This window comes from Gobio gobio (assembly GCF_949357685.1).
Source record: "Gobio gobio genome assembly, chromosome: 2".
NCBI classification, from domain to species: domain Eukaryota; kingdom Metazoa; phylum Chordata; class Actinopteri; order Cypriniformes; family Gobionidae; genus Gobio; species Gobio gobio.
The window spans coordinates 20638428-20663040 of record NC_137098.1 but is presented as its reverse complement, the minus strand read 5'-3'; positions in this window follow the sequence as shown (position 1 = coordinate 20663040).

Here is a 24613-nt window from a genome sequence, read left to right as displayed (position 1 = left end):
GCATAAGGATTATATTGTTTGTTAGATGCTAATTAATTGAATGCAGATCCATGTGTGTTGACTATAAAATAAATAATAAATATATGTGAATTGAATTAACATTTAAACCTTACCTTGTTATAATAGTGCTTTAGAATTAATATATAATATTGTAGATGATATAACTGTAACTATATAACAAATTTAGTTATATTAATATAACTAAATATAACTACTTGCAGTATAACTAGTTGTTTACTGAGAGTCTACTCCAAAGTGTACTTTCATAAACCAAAAAAGTGCTACAAGTATTTGAATAGTAAACTATGCTATTTATATACTGTATTTCCTCAAATAAAAACCGGGGCCTTTATTTACCTGAACTGCAGAAGGTCACAGGCTTTTATTTGAAGCAGGCTTTTGTTAGGGGCAGGCCTGTATTTCTAATGCCATCTATTTGAAAAATAGGGGAGAGTGGGGCACAACCTAACGCTTTTTGACTTTCTCAGTTTGTGTAAATCCCCTTGGGGTTCAGAGTATTTATTTTTTCCCACATTAATTGCACACGTCTTGTACAATTATGTGGTTTTGTTTCATTAATACAGTGTATACTTTTTTCTTGATTTATCCCGAAAGAATGGAAGTGAAATGTGACAACATGCCCCGTAGGTGGGGTACATTGTAACATGCGGTGGGGCACAATGTAACATGACCAAATGACAGCTTAAAATGTTACCTGATATAATCAAAAAATATCCAAGACAAACTAAAATATTTTGTCAACAAAATACAATTATTAACTTTTTAAAATAAAATAATGGCATTTTTTAATAATTAAAAATATACTCATTTTTGAGTTTGACAACAAACACATCGCTAAAAACAGCTATACAGCATAGTTCAAAACATAATAATAATTAATAATTTCTGAACATTAACTCTCAGTCATTAAGTATAGAATATAATAGCATATTTCTAATAGGGGAACATTGTAACGCAGTGCTTCAACACACCCCATCTGCGCAACTGGGATTTAAATCGCGGCTCGCGTCTTCTGCTGTTAGATCAGCATTAAAGAACGATCTCAACTGTTAAATAACAGATATATGATTAAAATAATATCGGATTTGTCTTATTTTAAATAAACACAAAAAACAGAGATGAAAACTAAACTTAAGTAGGAAATTTACTTTTGCTATGGTTAAATACATATTCAGTAATATCTTCCAGAGATTTGTTTAATTTTGGCGCTATTTTTCTCTAATAAATGTTGATATGGCAACTTGTAAATATAAGTTTCGTCATTCTGGCATGTGAGGAAAGGGTTACCCAGCAGGCACAGTATGTCAATGTGACGTCAGGAAGACGTTGGACTCCAACTAATCCAACATCAGTCAGACGTCATATTTTGGTTAAAAATGAAAATCGGGTTGACGTCTAAACCCAACGTTTGTTTGACGTCAAGCTCCAATGTTGGGCAGATGTTGAATTTTGGTTGGACTAACCGATTGCTGTGGTTGCTGTAACTGTGTTTGTTACGGTAAGCACTGTAAGAGAAATTGTGTTCAGATGATGTCAGCTATTTGATAATGTTAAATATCTTCATGTAGTATTTGATTCACTGATCATATTCAGAGTCTATTATTTATTTAGATATGTTATTCATGTCTGATATTGATTGTAGTAGTCCTGTGAGTGTTCTAATCTGAGGGATTGTGCATCAAAAAGTTTCAACGATACACACATACATTAAAAAATCAGCATATGAATCTCAATAACGGTGACATGCTTTATGCCGCAATGCATTCTGGGTGCATCATACAAAACTAGTCAATGGCTCCCAGAATGCATTGTGGCATTAAGCACGTCACCATTATTGAGATTCATATACTGATTATCGATGTCTGAGTGAGTTTAATTTTAAATACAGAAAAGTCTGCCCTCTGAAAAGTATAATCATGCATATGTACTCAGTACTTGGTTTGGGCCCTTTTTGCATGAATTACTGCCTCAATGCGGCGTGGCATGGATGCTATCAGCCTGTGGTACTGCTGAGGTGTTATGGATGACCAGGATGCTTCAATAGTAGCCTTCAGTTCTTCTGCATTGTTCAGTCTCATGTCTCTCATCTTTCTCTAGGCAATGCCCCAGCAGTCTATGTAGCCTAAACTATGGATAATTTATCGTTGCTTTGGCACTAAATGCAGTCAATGATGACATCTTTCAAATTACATGAATACATTTTTCACTTAGACACAAACACCACCAGAACTCTTTACCTCATATCTACAGGCCAAACACTGTTAAACTTAAGTTAAAATCATAAAATAATATAACACAAACATGAATGAGACAGAAATGTTCTACATTTCTACTGTAATACCATATTAAAATATACTCTGAATCTAAAAGAAATCGAACAATATCAAAACAATTTGATGTAACTGAACACCTACACAGTTGTTAGTCTTTCCTTTTCAGTACCATCTATACAAAAAAAAGGAAAACTATAATGTTGTGCTGTAATGTACACATGAACGATGTAACAATACAGTGAATTATAATTAGTAGAGAGTGTCATTCTTGTTTTGTCAAGACATTTTACAAAGGAAAACATTGTTGTTGTTGTTTTTTAGGTTGTTGTTTTATGACTGACAAAGTGCATTGGTTGGGTTAAACCTTTGCTAGTGGTACACAATAATTATTCGATTTGAGACATGTTTGAAGTGTTTTGGTAGATTTAGTGCATTTTGAATGTGAAATTGGCTGCTGTGCCTAGTTGAAAGTTTGTTAGGAGAACTCAGTGAGAGTTTTGAAAATGTGAGGCAAGTATTGAGAAATGTGTCATAGCGCTTAAAAAAAAAACCTATAATGGCATTCATTGAGATGGTGTTGTAGTGCAGCTGTCATCATGTTCTCCACCAGCAGATGTCAGTGTAACACAACAAAACACACTCCGTATTACAACACACATGCCATGTGCTGTATGTGCATTTTTATGTCAGGAAGATCCAGATGAGCTTGATTTCTAGACATTACAGTTTTTCTCAGTTGCTTTGGCACATTTCTCGAATCATCCTCGACATTTGCAAAACAGTAAGTGCATTTCTCAAAACAATTCGTACAAATAGCAAAACACCATGGATTACCTGCAAAAGCCAGTCTCTTGCTCAAAATCCTTAGTTCATCTCTCAAAAGTAAATATCTGTGTCAATGAACATGTCAGTGCCATCAGAATGACAAGTCCTTGTATCATTGTGTACGGATAAGACAGTCAAATTGCTTAGTTGTGTTGTCAATATAACAGTGTACTCTGGAGGGATGTTCTGATGTAAACTATGGCTAAAGTTTTGATGACAATTATTGTAAATTGTTGGTTACACCTTAGTGTATGTGTGAGTTTGATTGTAAGAGACTGGACAAGATTCACATTTACGCTTTTACTGTTTGTACTGTAATTTGTTGACAGATGTCATTGCGATACAGAGAGAAAAAGACAGCACTGCATAGCACAAAGGAAAAACAAAACTGAAAAACAAAAGTAGAAATATGAACGTCTAACGGAAATGTATAGAAATATGCTTGACATATTATGACAACTTGTTCAACCATTTTGCATGTAAAGACTTATGCTATGAACTAATGCCTAAATGTTGTGGGGGCTGAGACTATTCAACAGAGACCCAATATAATACATTTTGATCAACATGACATAAGCAACTGATAATGTAGGAAACAGCAGAGAATTGTACATAATCATTTGCATGGATGTACTTTGCAACTTGTTCAAAGAAATGAGAAACTGCTTTTTTGATGTGCACAAGTGACACAATGATGTGAGAATTGAACAGGTAGTTTTGAGAATTTCAATTCTGATCTGAGAAATGTACCAAAGCGACTGAGAAAAACTGTAACAGTGACTGGATTTATAATGCAAAATATCATCCAATACCGAGATGATAACTGGTAAAACAACATGACAACAGTCTAGCATACAAAGCTTTGGGTATAGTTTCAGTCTACTTTATACAGCAGACTCAAAAAAAAAAATCATGCTTGCAAAATGTTGCAAATATTTTTATGAAAGTAGTGTATTATGACTAAGCCTTTTTCTGTCAGTTTTATGAAATTAGAACTAAACCAGACTTTTCAATATTTTTTAAATGAAAATATTAGATAATAACTGTTTTTGTTGTTGTTGTTTTTTAAAGTCATATTTTAATGGCCCAATTACAAATGCAATACAAATGCATTTTTAGGCCATTGTTATTACGATGTCTCAGGAAATGTTCTCATAAACCATGTTTACGTTGTAATACCAGTGTAATACCCATGTCATTTTACAAAATTGTGTCCTCATAAATCATACAAACAAGCACACACACACACACACACACACACACACACACACACACACACACACACACACACACACACACACACACACACACACACACACACACACACATTTCTGCTCATTATATGTGCGATCATTTTCTTGAAATCAACTATTCACCCCAAACCTATTCTCACAGATTTACAGAAAATGCATGTTTCAAGGTGACAAAGGTGACTTGGTATTGGAGGAAACCCATTTGTGTTTTTAACAATTTTAACCAAATTATTCTGTCATCATTTACTCACCATGTTGTTTCAAACCCCTAATACTTTCTTCCTCCTGAGGAAACACAACAGCAGATATTTCCACACACTGAAAGTGAATGAACAACATTTGTCAAGCAATATTACCAAACAAATAATAATGTAAAATTGGCTTCTGTATAATGACTATGTGTAATAGGCCTATAGCACATGCTCCATATGGACTAGAGCTATGTAGTAGTCTTAGTCTTATGTAACTGTATGGAAATGAGCAGCTTGGGCAAACTGAAAGTCCTGCAGGTGAGTAAATGATGAAAGAATTTCACATTGTGGTGAACAATTCTGCTGCACCACTAGTCTCCAGCAGGTGGCAGTATGATCACACTGATAGTATGTTGCTCTACTTGTATTTGTCCGTCCGTCATCTCACTGCCTTTATCTGGTGTGTGTCATTTGATTTTCTCATTCCTGGACAGAGATTTAAGAAAGCTAGTCCCTCTCCAGTCATCATCCTCACTTGCGTAAACGCATGGAAAACCGAGCACGAGATTGAGCCGTGTGTGTGTCTCTCCTGTGCCAGCTGTGAAATCTGTCAGAGGCTGTTATATTAGTCCTTTCCTAATGTTCTCCAAATTCAGTCTCTCCTCCTCTTCACAAAGCCGTCTTTCTCTCTCGTTGAACTGGGTTTTCTCTCTTTTATCATTGTTTTGGACTCACTTTTGTTGTGGGGTTATATTTTGTCTGATCATTGTCACTGATGCAATCGCGTGCAAACATTGCTCCTGTGGAGTAGATGTGTGTTTCTGCACGTCTCATTGGGTTTGAGGTTATAGAGTGCTGTTTATCTACACCCACTCACACACACACACACACACACACACACACACACACACACACACACACACACACACACACACACACACACACACACACACACATTCTGCAGTAGCCTATAAGTTTAGGGCTGAAGTCTTCCCATGAACAATAATAACTAGATTTTTCTTAGAAAAATGTAAATTGTGTTTGCAAAACACGTCTTCATGATGTTGGTGGTTTTTATGTTTTCTTTTTCTCTGGCATGAAAAGCGTCTCTGTGACAGGCTGATGTTTCATAGTGATCAAATCACTATTAAAAATAGTAATACTGATGCTTGACTTTGCAAACACCTCAAACATGAATAATAATAATATGTAATTATCTTTGGCTTTTTGGCACCCTTTGGCTCAGAACATGAATACATGTACTGATGACACTTAAACATGGGCAGCATGCAAGCACTAGCTTTATCATACTGTGTGTGTTTGTCAGTATCAGACGTGAGAATCAGAGTCTCTTTGTGGCATCAGAATAGAGTTGATTAGGTGGCACTCTCAGGAGAGAGGAGCATTATGGCATACAAACAGCAGAGAAACCAGGGGGACAGGATGCATACACACACACACACACACACACAAACACACACATGCACGCACGCACCCACAAAATTGCTAACTTGTCCAAATCAGGACATTTCGTGGACTTGTATTGATTTTATATAAAGCTAATTATAATGGCTACAGACTGGCCCAAACCATGCTAAAAATACAAGCCTCACATTTCTGCTTTTAAACCCTCTGGCACAATTGCCTTTTTCATTTCCATTGTAAGTGCATAATTGTAAACTTTTCTGTTCTTTTCACAAACTGAGACACAAGCCAATATTGTCAACAGCATAATCGACAGCATGTCAAAGCTGTACAAAGAGCAATTTTAATACAGATAGATACTGTAGATAGATAGATAGATAGATAGATAGATAGATAGATAGATAGATAGATAGATAGATAGATAGATAGATAGATAGATAGATAGATAGATAGATAGATAGATAGATAGATAGATAGATAGATAGATAGATAGATAGATAGATAGATAGATAGATAGATAGATAGATCTATCTATCACGCTGTTCTCTGAGGTGTTAGTGCTCATGAACATCATTCTTTCTGCCGCCGTGGTGATAACAGCACCAAGCGTCCCTTCACAGTTCGTAAACCTTCACCTTCAGCAGCTGACCTTTCCATAAATTCTGCGCTGTGCTCCAAACGCATGCAAATAACACAAGGCCTGTGTTTTTCTCAGTGACATTTTTATGGTGATCGGTTCATTCGTCTGGCATCAATGTGCTGAGACAGAGATTCTAATGGATTCTAATGGATTTCTGGAGCAGAACAGAGTCGACCGGGCCCCTGCACGAATGGCAGATCAGGACAGAGAACAGGCATTTTCCTGCTGGCTGAGCACAATTAAAAATAGAACAGATAGACAGATAGATAGGCAATTTTAATACAGATAGATAGATAGATAGATAGATAGATAGATAGATAGATAGATAGATAGATAGATAGATAGATAGATAGATAGATAGATAGATAGATAGATAGATAGATAGATAGATAGATAGATAGATAGATAGATAGATAGATAGATAGATAGATAGATAGATAGATAGATAGATAGATAGATAGATAGATAGATAGATAGATAGTACATAGTCTTGTGAAGAAGTACATAGTGGATGGAAATGTTGCTTGAGGAGCCCATATGTTGCTCACCACACACAGTTCTGCCCAAGAGGTAGTCGTGACCCAAGCAATCATGGAGGCGTCCACCTGCATTACCTCCAGTTTTTAACCTAGTAATGCAAGATGAATGATTTCAGGAGCACATGATCCTCACAGAGCTGCCAGCCCAGATGGGAAAACCAAGACCAGCTTGTTCCGGCTCTTTATTGGGGCTGTGCCAATATTTTCATATATAGTTGTATATCATAATTCTTTTTCTCACTTTTTCAGATGTCTTTTTTTATATGTTAGGTATTTGTATCAATGTGTGTGCATTCATTTATCCTACAGTCGATTAAAACGAAAAATTTGTTTGTCAAAAAAAAGTATAATGCTGATCAATCACTGATCAATCACACTTGAAAAAATCTAATCAAAACTAGGAAATTTTACTTGAAAAGGGCAGGCAGGTGCCAGGCTCTGCAGAACAGTGGATCTAAATGGCCAGAGTTGGCCACCGTGGAAACCCAACATTTCTCAGTATGGTCAAAACACTTTATACTTTGCGAAACACAATGTCGGAGGATAGTATGTTTGATCTTTAGTCACCTGTAGTCTCTCTTTGGTACTGGAATCAGATAAAGTTTTACAGAGCACCATATGTTTCATGCCCATGTGGCTCACACAGCACATCACATCACAGTCATGTCAAGGGAAATGCCCAGATCTTCAGCAGATCCACACTCTCAATTCCAGGTTCATCTAACAGTACTCATTAGCCACTTTTCCACTGTCATGCCAGGGTTAACAATGTGCGGGGCAGGGCCAATAGCCTCGGACTTCGAACCATGAGGCCAAAATCATGCTGGATTTCCTGTAGCCCCGCAGTCCTACCCTAAAATCCACACCTCCATTTAATAACATCTCCCAACCCTACTATTTCACCAACATGGGGCTAACTGACTGAAAACTGGATCACAAAATGATCATGACGTTTGGTCTTTACTTAGACATAAGACGCTTGCATTGATATTTGACCATACATTTTTTTTTACAGTGGGGCGGCAGTGGCTCAGGGGTTCATGTAGGTTGTCTACAAACCGAAAGGTTGGTGGTTCAATCCCTGGTTCCACCTGACCAAGTGTCGAGGTGTCCATGAGCAAGACACCTAATCCCAGCTGCTCCCGATGAGCTGGATGGCGCCTTGCATGGCTGACACCGCCGTCGGTGTATGAATGGGTGAATGTGAGGCAATATGTAAAACGCTTTGGAAGGTCATGGGTCTGTTGAAAGCGCTATATAAATCCATTTACAGTGACTAATTTATTAATTTCAGGAGTGGCCATCAATCATGCTGAATCAAATAGAACACACATACACACTTGTTCACTCATTCTTGCTTCCGTTTATTTGTGATTACAGAAATGCACAAAACAACTTCATTAAGGCTTATAATTCCAAAGGCTTACACATTTAGAAAAATATTGATAAAATATCAAATTTTTGTCACATTTCTTTGGAAATTTACTTATTTCTCTCTCTCTCTCTCTCTCTCTCTCTCTCTCTCAAAGCACTGAATATATAACTGATTTTTTTAAGGAATTTTAAGGAACACATTTGTAAATAAACCATAAATCTTAATGTAGCCTAATGTAATTAAAGTCATCATGTTTGTTATGTAACTGCTCCAAAAGACAAAGGTTGAGGATCTGAACTTGGCTTTATTGAGAGGGTAATCCACAATCGTAGTCAAAAGTACAGGCAAGGTCAAAACACAGGCAGGCAGTCAGTCCAAACAAACAAACACAACAATGCAGGGAACATGGGTAAAGAGTAATCCAGAAACAGGCAAGAAATTCAAAAACCAAAAGACATGAAACCAGGAAGAACAATCAGAATTGCAGTGGTACACTAGACAAGACTTAAAAAGAAAACCAGGCTTATATAGGATGTTGGTAAACAGGGTAATGAGACACAGGTGAATGTAATCAGGGATCATAAGTCCAGGCAAAGGATTATGGGAGATGTAGTCTGAGGTAGTATGGCAATAGTCCGGGGTGGAGCGCCCTCTGGTGGTAAATCACGGGCACTCTTACTGGTGATCATGAGAATGTTAATGTATAAGAACATTACATTAAATAATAACTATCATGCAACGCGTCCATTAATAGACCATCCTATATAATTGCATGCACTTACACTATATTGTAGTTTTGGTTTTGCCAAAAGCAAGACGCCTGCCTTTACATGCACATTAATTTAAATGACATCCCATTCTTAATCCGTAGGGTTTAATATGGAGTTGGCCCACCCTTTGCATCTATAACAGCTACAACTATTCTGGGAAAACTTTTCACAAGGTTTAGGGGTGTTTTTATGGGAATATTTGACCATTCTCTCTAGAAGGTAATTTGTGAGGTCAGGCACTGATGTTGGATGAGAAGGCCTGGCTCACAGTCTCCAGTCTAATTCATCCCAAAGGTGTTGTATTGGGTTGAGGTCAGGAATCTGTGTAGGCCAGTCAAGTTCCTCCACACCAAACTCGCTCATTCATGTCTTTATGATCCTTGCTTTGTGCACTGGTGTGCGCAGTCATTTTGCAACAGGAAGGGCCCATCCCCAAACTGTTTCCACAAAGTTGGAAGCCTGAAATTTTCCTAAATGTCTTGGTATGCTGAAGCATTAAGAGTTCCTTTCATTGGAACTAAGGGCCAAGGCCAGGCACGTGCACAGGTAGGGCTCAACCTGTGCAGAGCACATGCCCTTTTTGCCCTTACACTCCGAAGTGCCCTTTTTTTGGTGGTAGTGTTTTTTGTTCCTGCTTCAATAAATCAATAGTTTTGGTAAGTGCATTTGAGTTTGACTTTTGTAAAATGTTAATAATATATTGATAAGTAATACAACCACATTTAATTTGTTTTTGCCACCGAAAAATCATAAATAAGCAAAGGTGCGCCCATAGACCGCCAAGAACGCCCGCGCTGTTTCCTACTGGAACTTACACAAAGTGACTGAGTGATCCTCGTCATCTAGGTCAAATATATTTCGTAGAAATTTGTTCTTGGATTTTTGATTGCTAATACAATTAATTTGTTAACATGTAATAATATCATGGTCGCATGTTTAATTCATTTACGTTGTTGATATATGCACATATTCTCTAATTTTTGAATCTCTATACTCTCTCGTTTTCACATGTGTAGTAAAAGATGGTTACAGTAATGTTGTCGTTACATTAAGTGCAAATAGGCCGTCTTTTTCACAGAAGGTCTGGTTGGGTCAGTCAGAATTGCAGAAGACACCATGTAAATGATATCCGTGATAGTGCAGGGGTAAAGCGCATGGCTTAAAGTTTTGACGCAAATTGATCACGGTTCGAATCCGCGTTTTGCCGAACTTGCTCTACTTCATTTTCCCATCACACAGAAATTCAAAAAGGCATTTTTCCCCCCAATAAAAATAGTGAAAATCTTCAAAAAATGTAAATAAAGCTTGTCATGTGTGTTTGATAATAAAGTGTTAAAGGCCTTTGCACACTGAGTCCGAAATTCCCATGCAAAATTTTCGCACGTCAAAAAATAAATTCGACCTCACGTTATGTCAATCACGCTTGCACACCGCCTCAGAAACTTTCGTCCGTCAAAAAAAAAAATCGGAACAGGTTCGATTTTCTGCGTTTTTCGCATCCGTTTTCCCATCTACAGTGCCAATGCCCAACCTAAAACTGCTGGCAATGAATCGCCAGTGCTCCTCAGATACCTACAATTAAATATACAAATATTATTGTATCAAAAATACTACAATATCACAGCTATAATTATAGCACACCAACTCCCTGTAAACCGCGCGCGCGCGTGTGTGTGTGTGTGTGCGCGCGGATCCTAGACATACTGCCTGTCTCTGTTCAGGATTGGAAATTGCTGGTCTTCTTTTTAATATGTGGCTCCAGTATCGCTAGCAAAGCATCAAACGGAGCCACTGACATTCAACTTTGAATCGGTCTGGATAATCCGCAGCTCCTTGATAAGGAGGTGGAAGACGGCATTTTGTGTTGTTTTACGTTTTTTTCCGTAACGCATTCATTAATACGCATCGGACTCCGTGTGCAAGGTCTCTGTGCGTGACGAATTTTTCGGATCACGAATACGAAAAAACGCATGCAAAAATTTCGGACTCAGTGTGCAAAGGCCTTTAGGGGCGGGTGAACAGAGGGGATGCCCTTTTTCAGTTTCAGCACATGCCCCTCAAAAGGTCTGTGCACGGCCCTGGCCAAGGCCCAACCCCTTAAAAACAAACCCACACACAAAACTTTACACTTGGCACAATGCAGTCAGGCAAGTAAGTCTCCTGGCAACCGCCAAACCCAGACTCGTCCATCGGATTGCAAGACAGAGAAGCGCGATTGGTCACTCCAGAGAACACTGGAGAACACTCTCCACTGCTCTAGAGTCCAGTGGTGGCGTGCTTTACACAACTGCATCTGATGCTTTGCATTGCACTTGGTGATGTAAGGCTTGGATGCAGCAGCTCGGCCATGGAGCTATCTATGCACTGTTCTTGAGCTAATCTGAAGGCCACACAACGTTTGGAGGTCTGTAGCTATTGACTCTACAGAAGGTTAGTTACTTATGCGCACTGTGCGCCTCAACATGTGCAGACCCCGCTCTGTGATTTTTACGTTCCCTACCACTTCGTGGCTGAGTTGCTGTTGTTACCAATTGTTTTCACTGTTTTTATAATACCACTAACAGTTGACTGTAGAATATTTAGTAGTGAGGAAATTTTACTAATGGACTCATTGCACATGTGGCAATTGTAGTGACTATTCCACCCCGTATTAACAGGGAAAAACAACCCAAATAAAGCACACAAGTATGTTCCACTTAGAAAGGCAAGAGGCATGGGTTTCCGTACAAAAATATTTTATTTAAAGCTAAGAAAGTTGGCCAACAATTATTTAAAACCAGATAGAAACAAGTGTCTTGGATCAAATAGGACAAAACAAAATAAATTAATTCACAATAAAGGGGCTAAGACTTCCTATGGAGAGCAGGCTAGTGTGACAGCAGCAGGTCTACAATAGAAACCACACCAAACAGAATCACACCCACCAAATTCACTGCAAAGACACAAAACTAGTGACACGGCAATAATGACGCGCAATAATGACACCCCTTGGTGATGTAAAGCCTTTAGTGCAGTAGAAAATCAGCCTGCTCCAGGAAGCCCTCAGCTCCTAAAGAAAAAAGAAGAGAAGTCAGATAAATCAATAAATTAAACAAATTTAAATAAACAAAAGTAAACAAAGAAACACATTCAAAGTAAATGTACTAAATTAAACATAATCAATATGGAAAAGAAACAGTTTACAATATACTCAACATAAACAAAGTATGAATACTGCAAACACACATTAAAGGAAAGAAGATCATCTTAAATAATCATGACGCGTTAACACCGTCACATGACCTCACTACACACAGGTGGCAACCTATCACGGTAGCCTACCATGCTTGAATTCACTGAGCTCCTGAGAGCTAACCATTCTTTTACAAATGTTTGTAGAAGCAGTCGGCATGCCTAGGTGCTTGATTTTATACACCTGTGGTCATGGAAGTGATTGGAACACCTGAATTCCATGTCCCAATGCTTTTGTATGTATCCCAACTAATCCTAAATAAATCCTTAAATCCTTAAAAAAAAAAAAACTGCCATCTTTATTTTCTCTCTCCTATGGCCTCTTTACTGGTGATATAAATCTCAGTGCATTATTCTTAATAACTATATTTATTTACACCAAACATTTTATATCACACCTCTGAAATGCAGTCATTGTACTCCATACTGTTGCAACAGTAATGGACACAACTTTCACGTGCAGCTGATCGACAGATAAATCTTATTTCAGTGTTGTTGTTAATGTTTTGTTTTTTTCAGCAAACTATTTACTTCATACAATCAGTTTAACAGCATCAAGTTAAAGATGGCAAACTTGGTTATTCAACTGAACTATGCACATGCATTTTAGACACATACATTATTTTCTTGCTCCACACATGCAAAAAAATGCATGTCCTTGAATTAGAAGGGTGTACTAGTGTATTCAATTACACTACTCAGGTAATGTCAATGTCTCTGATAGAAAATGTATAGGTTATATTTGATTTATATAGGCTTCTGGGTATTTGATGGGGCTCCCCTGATTCCCTAGGGCCCTAACACTGTGTCTACACTGGATGCGAATCGCGCAATGTGACCTGACACTATAACCCATTTTAATCAGTGATGTTGTCTACATTGGATGCAGCATGGCACAACAAATCCCTGACAGTAAACTGATGCCTTGTTCTATTTATGACGTACTGGCATGAAGGACAAATGCTTTGCAATGGTCGCTTTGTCGCGTCCAGTGTAGACTGCATTTCGGTCGCGTCCGGTGTAGACACAGTGTAAGCAGCAGCTTACCTCGCTTTTTGGTTAAGCTACACCAGCTCAGTTTTGCTTGAGAACAGTATGACTATTGCTGGTCCATCAGCTGGACTAGCAATAGACATGCTCTAACCAGCATACATCAGCGTGGACCAACATGGAATTCATGCTGGTTTATGCTGGGTTTTTCAGCAGGGCTGATTCATGTAGGGAGAGTGGTTAAAAGAGAAGTATTTAAAGTTCCCTTTTATTGGTAACAAAAGAGCTTGGCTGCATGCATAACATCACAAGGTGCATCCTGCCGTAAGTGAAAAGTAAACATCCACATAGGTGCAGAATGTAATCTTCAAAGGCAGATAAAAAGGATGTGCTTCAGTAGCAAGCATGTCAATGTTTGGTCTTCACAAACAATCCCTATTATTAACAATTTCAGGATTCCTCTTGCTTTCCTCTGGCTTCCTGTCTGCCTGCTGATTGTAGTGTTAGTCTCCAGGATATGTTCCTGCAGCCATGTCTCAGGGAAGCACTTGATACTGTACTCTCTAACTGACTAACCAGTACTCCCAACCTTTGCCCACCATAGCAAATATTGCAGCCTTGCCATTTATTCCTCAATTCCAAGACATCTCTAGTCAACACGTTTTCATACCCATGACTCCCTTGATTTCAATGACCTTTGGCATCATACACAGACGCGTTGGGCATGGGAATGTTCTCGTCATGATGAAATTATATATTGGGTTATGATTCTGCCATTATGATATGTTGGAGTGTGATTCTCAATTTATTCAGCCAGCATCATTTTATTTACATTTTTTAAAATATATATATTTTTTAATGCTCTCTAGACACGTATTAACACGTAATCCAACCCCATCCCTAAACCTACCCATTTTTGCATTATATGATATAAAACACAGGATATAACAGGCAGATACTAGTGCAGGCACAATTTTTTCAAAAAGTACAAATATTCCAAGTGTTCCGAGGCCTGATTTGTGTGAAGAAAATCGTCAAAAGCGGTCAGCGTCTCCATCCGCCGAAGATCATTAACACATTAAAAAATTGCCGCCTGAAGAAACGTTGCGTCAGCTTTGATAGTGAAATTGCATTGGCTCTTGTATGTCTCGTAACCAATTGCGTCATTATGTCAGCTTTGATTGTAAACTGTCATTGGTTCTCATGTGTCTCGTGACCGATTGCATCATGCTAAAGATATCGTATTACTTCAGATGACTTGGAATGCAACATGAGTTAATACTTTTTTACTGTTTTTGGTCAGTTTTTGCAATAAAAACCTGCGACTGTACTTTTATTTGCCTGTTAATGTTACGTGTTTTATATTGTTGAGAAGTGGGTAGGTTTAGGGTAGGAGTGGGGTTAGTCGCTATAAAATATAAAAGTTACCTATAAATATATTATAAAATCATGTCTACTTTTACAAATACAAATAATTAAACCCGTCTTGATCTGACGCATTTGGCAAACAACTGAAATCATTTGGGTACCATGCGCGTCGAAAAATGTACCTGTTGGGAGTGAGAACGTGTTGATCGAGTTGAGTCAGACAAACTATAGCAAACAGCTGGTCACGTATGTAAACTATATACTCACAATCCTCATTGTGGATGCCTGGAACAGTAAACAGCAAACCTTACTAAATAATAATAAAAGAAACCTTCAATATCACTTAATGAAGATTTTATGATGAATTAAAAAGATTTCTGATTTCTCATATCTGACATAATTGACACTGAATCTATAAAACAAAAGTATTATACTTTGATGTGATGTTACACTAGATCAGAGGTTTAGATCAGAAAAAAAATGGTGTACAATTTTCGCAAGAAAAGCTAGCAAATTTCACAAAAAAATTACAAAGGAAGAACAAGTAACTCATTGAATACATTTTTGATTTAAAAGTTATTTCAGTGAATTAAAACATTGAATTAAAGTCTAACCAAGCCGTTTTAAAGGTTTTAGTTTGTTCCAGATTTGTCTTACAGCACATGCATTTACCCATAATGCCCTGCTTTCAACATAACTATTTATCATTGCCTGGTGCAGATGGCCAGACCCGAACCACATGGATGAAAGTCGTTTAGGAGAATATTATACCTGCCCAAAAGCCAGACACACTCGTCTGTTCATGCACGCAGTCACTGTTCCTTGTGAATACATTTATTTTGTCATTTTCGAGGAATTCTAATATGTTTCACTGCTTCAAGGGAAATGTAATATTCCATGTTTTCATCAATAACTCATGCTAATTCAACATTAAATTATCTTTTTCTGTTCTTTTATCCCATCAGCGGTAATAAATAAATAAAAATGACAATATAAATTAGTTTTCTTTGGCAGAATACATGAGATGCTGTTGGAAAGCTGACCTGCAGTGTGACATGCTAAAGCTATTTTAAATCTTGCTGATTCCATCACCATTACTAATATACATCCTGTTTTTACAAACTCATATTAATGAAATATGTTTACTTTGTCATTTGCCACGCCACAAAAACTATTTGAAAAGAACTAGTGAAGAGAAAATAAAAGAAACGGTGACCATAATCATTAGATAAATTACTGCTTCCATGATCAATAAAAAAGACAGAGTTTTTAATGAAATGCAGTTTTTCTTTTGCTTTCCTAATTGCACCAGGCAAACAGTTCTGTGTTATGTTAATAAGGACCAATTTATAATGATTTTACATAGAAAGAAAACTAAAAGAATACAATGACTTTAGAGCTGCCCTCAACTAAAGATTTTTCTAGTCGACTAGTAGTCATTAATTTAAGCCATTATTCGAATAATCGCATGTTTATATTAAAGAGCACCTATCATGGCATTTAAAATGTTCCAAATATTGTTTTAGAAGTCCCCAACAACAGTTTTGCATGCATGCAATGACAAAAAAGACTTTAGTTTTCTTATAATATGCATTTATTTTTACCTGTTTTGACAGCTATTCTCAAATGATTCCTTTAGTGATTCACTTTTCAATACCCCGCCTTTACGTGACGCTAATCTGCAGTGATTGGTCCGATGACCCAGTCAGTTGTGATTGGTATAGTATGTGCAGATATTTTCGGAAACGGAACGCCCATCAAAGTCTTATAGTGACAGTAATTTGTTAATATGTGTCAGGAGTTATGAATATGAAAACCGCGTCTGTACCGTTTGATTGTAATATGAGCCTCAGCTGTTCTCATTCATAAAAAAAACTCCTCTATTCTCCTCACGAAGACTCGCGACAAATCAACATCCCTAAGGGCTTTTAGTTCAAAAGTGTGCAGATGAGGAGACATATTGATAGATTCTCATATGTCTGTGTCAAATTTCTAAACAGAGGAGTATTTTTTATTCAATACTTCCTCAAAATGCGCAGATATAGCCTAATCATGAGCGATTGAGTCTCTTATGTGTTGTTTTCAATTCATACTGGCAGCCGGAGGGCGCTCTGTGCACATGTAGTCCATGTACAGACAGACGAAGAAGAACCATGTGCCATAATAGAAGTCCATAATAAAAGCTTCCTGAGATCACGAAACATACATTTGACGACTAATAAACACTCAATCGCGACGATGTATGGTTTGTCTTCAAGCCACTTAGTCTTCAAATGCTCATCCTTGAGCAGATGAAAGGCAGATGAAAGAAGTTTGCTTTTGAGTGGCACTTCAGAACACAGTCTCGTCACCATGATGTTTTCTAGTTTTCACTGGCGTCTTGGAGCGCAATAAGTGGGCGTATCGTATTCAAATAACTTGACAAGTTGACGTCATCTAGTCAGAGAAAAAGCTTCGGTCTTCTAACGATTCTTAAAAATCACTCAGAGTCGACTCTTACTTTTGAAAGAAAATAACTATATATACGGTGCACTGTCATATTTCAAACTATGCAGGATGTTTTTGTTCACTTAGATCTATGTTACACACTACATGAAAGGCAAATTTCAAAATTCCATGATAGGTGCTCTTTAATAAGTCATCAATCATAATAATGAGCCTTTAATTGTCTACATATAATACATAGCCTAATCAGTTCTCAAACGCACTCATAAAGCTCGCCACAGCACACCGGCAAATGTAATGATTATGAAAAAAACAGCAAGGAGACTGTTTAAACATTTTAATAATTTATTGCTAATTTTTTTTGTGTGTGTGTTTTCAGCTGCAGAGATTAAGTCGACGATGCTGACTCGTCATTTCTGCAGTGGACGCGCTTATATGCACGTTTCAGGATTACATAATTGGAGAATATTTGTTTTCCACTTGAATTGATTAATGTAAAAGTAGACATTTAAATCTTTGTGTAGATAGGCTATATTTCTCATGTCTGTGAGGCACGTATAAGCTGAGTTTTGGTTCATTTTTGGTACGTGCTCAAATTAACTGAGACAGTAGATCAAGTGCATCCTGATTGTTTTCATTATTTTACAAAAGCACAACGTTTTGTTGTTGTAATGAGTTTGTAGGCCTTTTACAGTTTGCATTACTGCTGTATGACCAACAATATTGGAGTATTTAAAGTAAATGGAAGTGATCACGTCGGCACCTGTATGTCATGCAGTAAACGCGCTCTCCACACAAGCACAGATATGCGCCTATATAATAGCTCACATTTATCCAGGTTAGCATTACTTACATGTTTCACGTGATAAGCCATATTTGAGGTCAATGAATGATGAGCGAATAACATAAGACAGCTTTGTAAAGACACATCTCTCATGTCTGTGGGGTATTTTAAGTTGTTCTGCACTGTCGTAAGGAAAAGTCCAGCAGAACGCTCCAGTACGTTTGTCGGGTTCAGAGTGTTAAACCTCGCTTTTAAAAGTGTACAGTGTAAAACCTAACAGTTGTATGTACTAAAAAAATGAGTTCACTGCACTCAAATAATACCGAATGTTGTGTGGACACAATGATTGAAACAGAACTCAAACTGAATGTGTTATAGAACATTTCTAGTTCCCAGCATGATAATTGGATAATAATTGTATTGTTAAGTGATTAAATAAGTAATAATTGCGCATTGGTGGTAACACCTGATGATAATGAGCAGAATCACTGAAGGAAAGAGAAACACAAGTACTACAACTGACTTCAGCAACAGCTTTAGATGAAATCAACTGAAGATAAAAGAAGACATTAAATCTCTGAAGATCTCAGCAGAGGAGGATTAAACAACTCCACAAACAGCATTACCAGCTTCACACATTACTTACCAAACTAACTTTATTTTTGTCATTTCTGATATATTGAAAACAATAGTTTTGTTTGAATTCACCATGATGGTGTTCAGTGTTTGCTTTTGTTGTGATCTTGACCCTTGACAAAGCATGTCTTGCTCTGGCTGCTTTAACTGTGTTTGCAAAGCACATTTGTTATGATAAGAAAAGCCAAGAGGAAATGTGATCAGCTGGTGTTGGTTGTTTTTTGCTGATGATATTATCGTTATGTAGTGACTAAATCGCTTATCTCATTCAGAGTCTAATGCTCTGGTTATAGAGGTTTTATGTTATTATTTTTTGTATTATTCATAAAAGAACAGAAAATATTCAGGATGGTTGCGGAATTCAAACAATATGCAGGATATAAATGAATACAATGAATGCACAGAAAGTTTTAATCTACAACAGTACTCGGACACACACAGACATCAAGAATCAGAGTATGAATATCAACAATGGTGACAATCAAAAAATATATTCAGACAAACAAGCTACAAAAACATCACAACAAACACAGCAAAAGTAAAAGCAAATAGTAAAAATCAAAGAAAATTTGTCACAATTCAGATGCATAATTTATTCATGCCGCAATGCATGCTGGGACCCATGAGGGAGTTTTGATCGGTGGTATCCAGCATGCACTGCAGCATGAAGCGTTTCATTGATTGTCATTGTTGAGATTCATACGCAGATTCTTGATGTCTGTGTGTGTCTAAGCAATGCCATTAATTAAAACTGCATAACTTTTGAGCACTACATGATTTTAAAATGTTGCATATTCAATTACCACAACAGTGCTGGATCTCGTGCTGCTGAATCATGTAGGCACCATTATGAATAATACAAATATTAAGAACACAATACTGCTATAATCAGAGCATAAGACTCTGAGTGAGATCAGTGACTTACGCCACTACATGATGTCTATACCTACATAACTGAATAGCCAACATCACCTAATCACATTTTCTCTTGGCATTTCTTGCCATAACAAATGTGCTTTCCAAACACAGTTAGAGCAGCCAGAGGAAAAAAAAAAAAACTAAAGTTAAATATTTAAGGGTCAAGAGCCCAACTAAAGAAAAGACTCATCTCCATCATGGTGACTTCAATTAAACTATTATTTTCATTAAAACAGAAATGACAAATAAAGTCAGTCTGGTTAGTAATGTGTGAAGCTGGTAGTGCTGTTTGTGGAGTTTTAATCCTCCTCTGCTGAGATCTTCAGAGATTGAATGTCTTCTTTTATCTTCTGTTATTTCATCTAAAGCTGTGGCTTAAGTCAATTGTAGTTCTTGTGTTTCTCTTTCCTTCTGTGATTCTGCTCATTATCATCAGGTGTTCATAATTAATGCCCAATCATCACTTAATTAATCACTTAATTACTCAACTGCAACATATATTAAGAATCATTTAAAAAAAATGTCTATTAGTGTACTCAACTGAAACAAGCTTAGAGTACTCATAACTGTTGGTTTTTAAAACTCAAATTATTTGAGGAAATAAGTTTCCTCAAATGTAATGAGCTTGCTTAACTCATTGGGTTTGACTTTGTGTGAGCTATTGTGAGCTAGCAGTAACTAGCAAGCTCTCTGAGTTAATTTAAAGTTTGTTATTTCTGTTGTTTTACTCATTATAGTGAAGTTTTAGCCGTACAAAGTATTTGAATGCAGTGTAAAGTTTAATTGGATATTAAGAAATATCCTTGGTTTAGTGGACTCAATTAAAATAAGTTCAGAGTACTCATAACTACAGTTTTTCTTTACTTCAATTAAGTTTGTTAAACTCAATTGAATTGAGGTAATCAGTTTCCTCAAATTAAATGAGTTAGCTTAACTTGTTGGGTTTTACAGTGTATGTTTTACTTAGAAACATCTAAGTAAACAACACAATAGATATTGTGTAGACACATAATAGTAGTAAGGCGGCACTTTAACACAGAGACATCAATACTTGGTACACACAGTGACAGTAACATTCAATATGTTTGTGACTATGTCATTTTGAGTAGAAAATTAAGCTAATTATTCTACAAGCTTGAATTGAATACTAATATAGAATTTTTTTTTTCTTGCCTGAACTAACTTTTTCATGTAGAAATTACATTTGTTTTTCTGTAATATTTATTTCACCACAGAATATTTTTTATCAGTGTACTATTCAACTATAGTACAGTCAACTATTAGGGGGCTGCCCTAAATGACTTAAATACTCACAGTGCCTCACTATTACAGCACATATACTGGTTAAATTGGATTTCAGATGGCCAGTGAATAAGAGGCAAGTTTTTGCACTGAAATGATTTTGCAATGTGCCGTGACTGTGTAATGAATTCAGTCACTCCTGTGTGTTTTGTACTGTTGTTGTGACCTGTTGTTTTGTGCCTGTGCGTCACACTCTCAGATGTACAAACTGCAGAATGAACCTTCGGAGAAGGTGTGAGATTGTGTGTGTGTGTTTCTGTTATGTCATGTTATCTCCTGCTTGCTGAGTGTCGACCTCTGATCTCTCCACTCTGCCAGCTCATTACCCACAATGCCGGGCAGCTTTTCCAAAACAATCCAGCTTCAGTAGCAGCAGCTCTCTTGAGTCTATCAAATAACCCTCACAGCCTGCTGTAGAGCAACAGACCACAGACAGACAGGTGGCTTTTAATATTTTGTTAAACCATTATTTACACAATTTACATCTATCAACTACACACTACACACTCTGAGTTACTCTGTTCACTTAATACAATTTAATCCATCAACTTCAAAAGAACGTAACACACTCTTATATTCCCATTTCAATTTTCTTCCACATTCTTCATATATTTGTAAAACATAAAACAATGTGGAAACTCACTGATGCAATAAATTCAAAAGAATTTAGAAAGAGATCAAAAGACAAACAAATTGTCTACTAATGTCTGTTGTCTCAATCTCTAGTCACTCTCTTCGTATTTTCACCATTCTTGCATCTGCCATTTCATAACATCTGTCATGACTCGGATGTCTTCAATTTCTACCTCAATAGGAAATTACTTATCATAGATTTTTCATTTTAGAATGTCAATTTGGTAAAAATATACATGCCTATTTAAAAGTTTGGGGTCAGTAATGTTTGTTTTTTAAGAAACAATTCAAATGTCACAATGTTGCAAGATGTCACAGTCTGTGGCACTTAATATGCAACACTATTATTGATTTGACTGCACTGACCCTATCGGATAAGAACTGAATGAGCTGGACAATGATATCACTGTTTTTCATTTTTATCACTACTTATAAATGAAATGAACTCATTTAATAATTGATGATCTTTACAACGTAACTGAGTCAACACTGAACTGACTTCAGCTGAACAATGACATTATTTTCTTTTAGAGCTCAACATATCACATGTATCACAGTTTCCACAAAAATATGAAGCAGAACAACTCTTCAATATTGATAATAATGATAAATGTTTCTTGAGCATAAAATCAGTATTAGAATGATTTGCGAAGGATCATGTGACACTGAAGACTGAAGTAATGATGTGCTTTGCATCAGTGTATTTTTGATCAGGTAAATGCAGACTTGGTGCAGAAGAACCACCCCCAAACTTACCAACCCCAACCAACCCCAAACTTTTAAATAGTACATATAGGCTGGTAATCAATGATACAAAAGTAACAATATATTGATGATTCCTATGTGATTTTTTATTGCCAATGATATCTCAGTTTGATTATACTCCAAATAAACCCAGAGGTATGTAACCTCTGTTGTGGTCTGGTGATTGTGCACTTTAAACTTTAAAAAACATCAAAAACACCACACACATCAGCATTATAGTTTACAACATCATGGGCCCTATTTTAACAATCTGAGCTCATGGTCTGAAGTGCATGGCGCCGGTGCACTTGGGGCATGTCCAAATCCACTTTTGCTAGTTTAACGATGGAAAAAACAATTGGCAGGCCAGGCACATGGTCCAAAAAGGGTTGCGCCTATCTCTTAATGAGTCTTCGGTGTGTTTTGGGGCGTAACATGCAATAAACCAATCATAGTCTCATCTCCCATTCCCTGTAAAACCCAGTTGCGTTTAGATGGCGGAATTTGCAAGCAGAAAAACCGAACGCTTCTCCAGAGAGGAATTATTTTATTTTCAATATTTATAAATTGTTGTGTGCTGCTGCATGTCCCTGTGTGTGTAATAAGCAGAGTGTTTGCACGTTGTACACCCGCCTATAGGCGCATATTACTACAGCTTTAAAGGGGTGGTAAAACACATTGTTTTGAAGGCTTGATTGTGTTTGTGAGGTGCACTGTAACATGTGTTCATGCTTCGTTTAAAAAAAAAAATCATTATTTTTCATATATTTGACCTTTATTCTACACTGCTCTGTCCCTCCTTGTAAAACGGTCTGATGCTTTCCGGGTTGTATGAAGCCAGTCCCTCAAAAATACGCAATGGGCTCAGATTGGTTAGCTGGCCCAGTGTGTTGTGATTCGCTAACCGCAGTGCACGTTTGTCGGAAACGTCACGCCCCTTATCTTTACCGGTAGACTGTGCTTTGGTCAGTATTAGAAACGATGGCGTCAATAAAACCATACCAATCTGAGCCCGAATCAGACCCAGAACATTTTAGTGAAGATGCTCGAGCAGAACCTGTTCAGTCCTCAAGAGTAAAGACTGCGGATCTATAGTGATCGCTACTGAATGGCACTGTTACTTTTGTATTTTTAGAGCGATTATAGCCAAATATCTGTCGCAAGAACTATTAACCCAAAACACTAAACACTGGCTTTACAAGTAAGTTAGCCAAATCACACACAGAACCATGTTTAGCAAGCCTGTAGATAAATAATACATAAAAGCTCTAATCAAAGAATCATTTACACTAATGCCAAGTTCGCTGTTGAGATTTTAACGTTAGGTGTTTGTAACGATAGGTGTTCGTCGGATAATGTTAAGTATGAATGAGCATTTAACGGACTGGTTTGCAGAACAGTGTTGTCATCTGTTTACTTCCTTGCTACAATGTACAACCTATTACAGGAAAACACATCGATGAAAAATAAATCAGACTGTCAGGTTGTGGCCCGTAAACAGCTTCTGTTTGTAAATCCAGCTTTCAGGACAAGCCGTTGTGCATATCCTGTATTGAACTCGCGAACATTGTGGAAGTTTTCCTCCATGAAATGTGCTGCGGGAGGGAGCCCCGCGCGCGTCGTGCATTCACACACTGGCCGCGTTTGTCTCACGCAGCTGACGTTGTGCAAATCCGGCATTGAACTCGCGAAGATGGTGGAAGTTTTCCTCCGTGAGATGTGCTGCGAGAGCCCCGTACGCGCCTGTTCCCTTCTGTCTCATACACACGTGCATATAACATGTTGTATGTTAAACGCTCTGCAACGCACCCCTGTCCCTATGAAGGCTGAACAAAGCAAGTACCCCAGACCTGCAATCCGGATGAATATAACAGCGTTTCCTCGGCATCGCGGCAATAACACTCCAGCCTAACTATACCACAACAGCGCCGCGATACAAAATGGCGCCCCAGCCCCCCCTATTTAATATTCTCGGAGAAGGGGTTTATGTAAATATTGAGCCTGGTGATGTCACCAACCCTGGAGGAATGTGTGTAGTCGCCTACTGGCCGTTTGCTGTATTTCTTAGAAATGGATTTCTTTAAAAGCAAATATCTCCCTTTGCTTTAAACTTTGAACGTTGTAACTTTGCAGATGTTGTTTATGCTCAAGCAGCAACATTACACGCTAGCTAAAGTTAGAATAGTGAAATCGTGGTTTACCACCCCTTTAAATAACACAAAAAATACTGGTTAATGGCGCAGTCTGTTA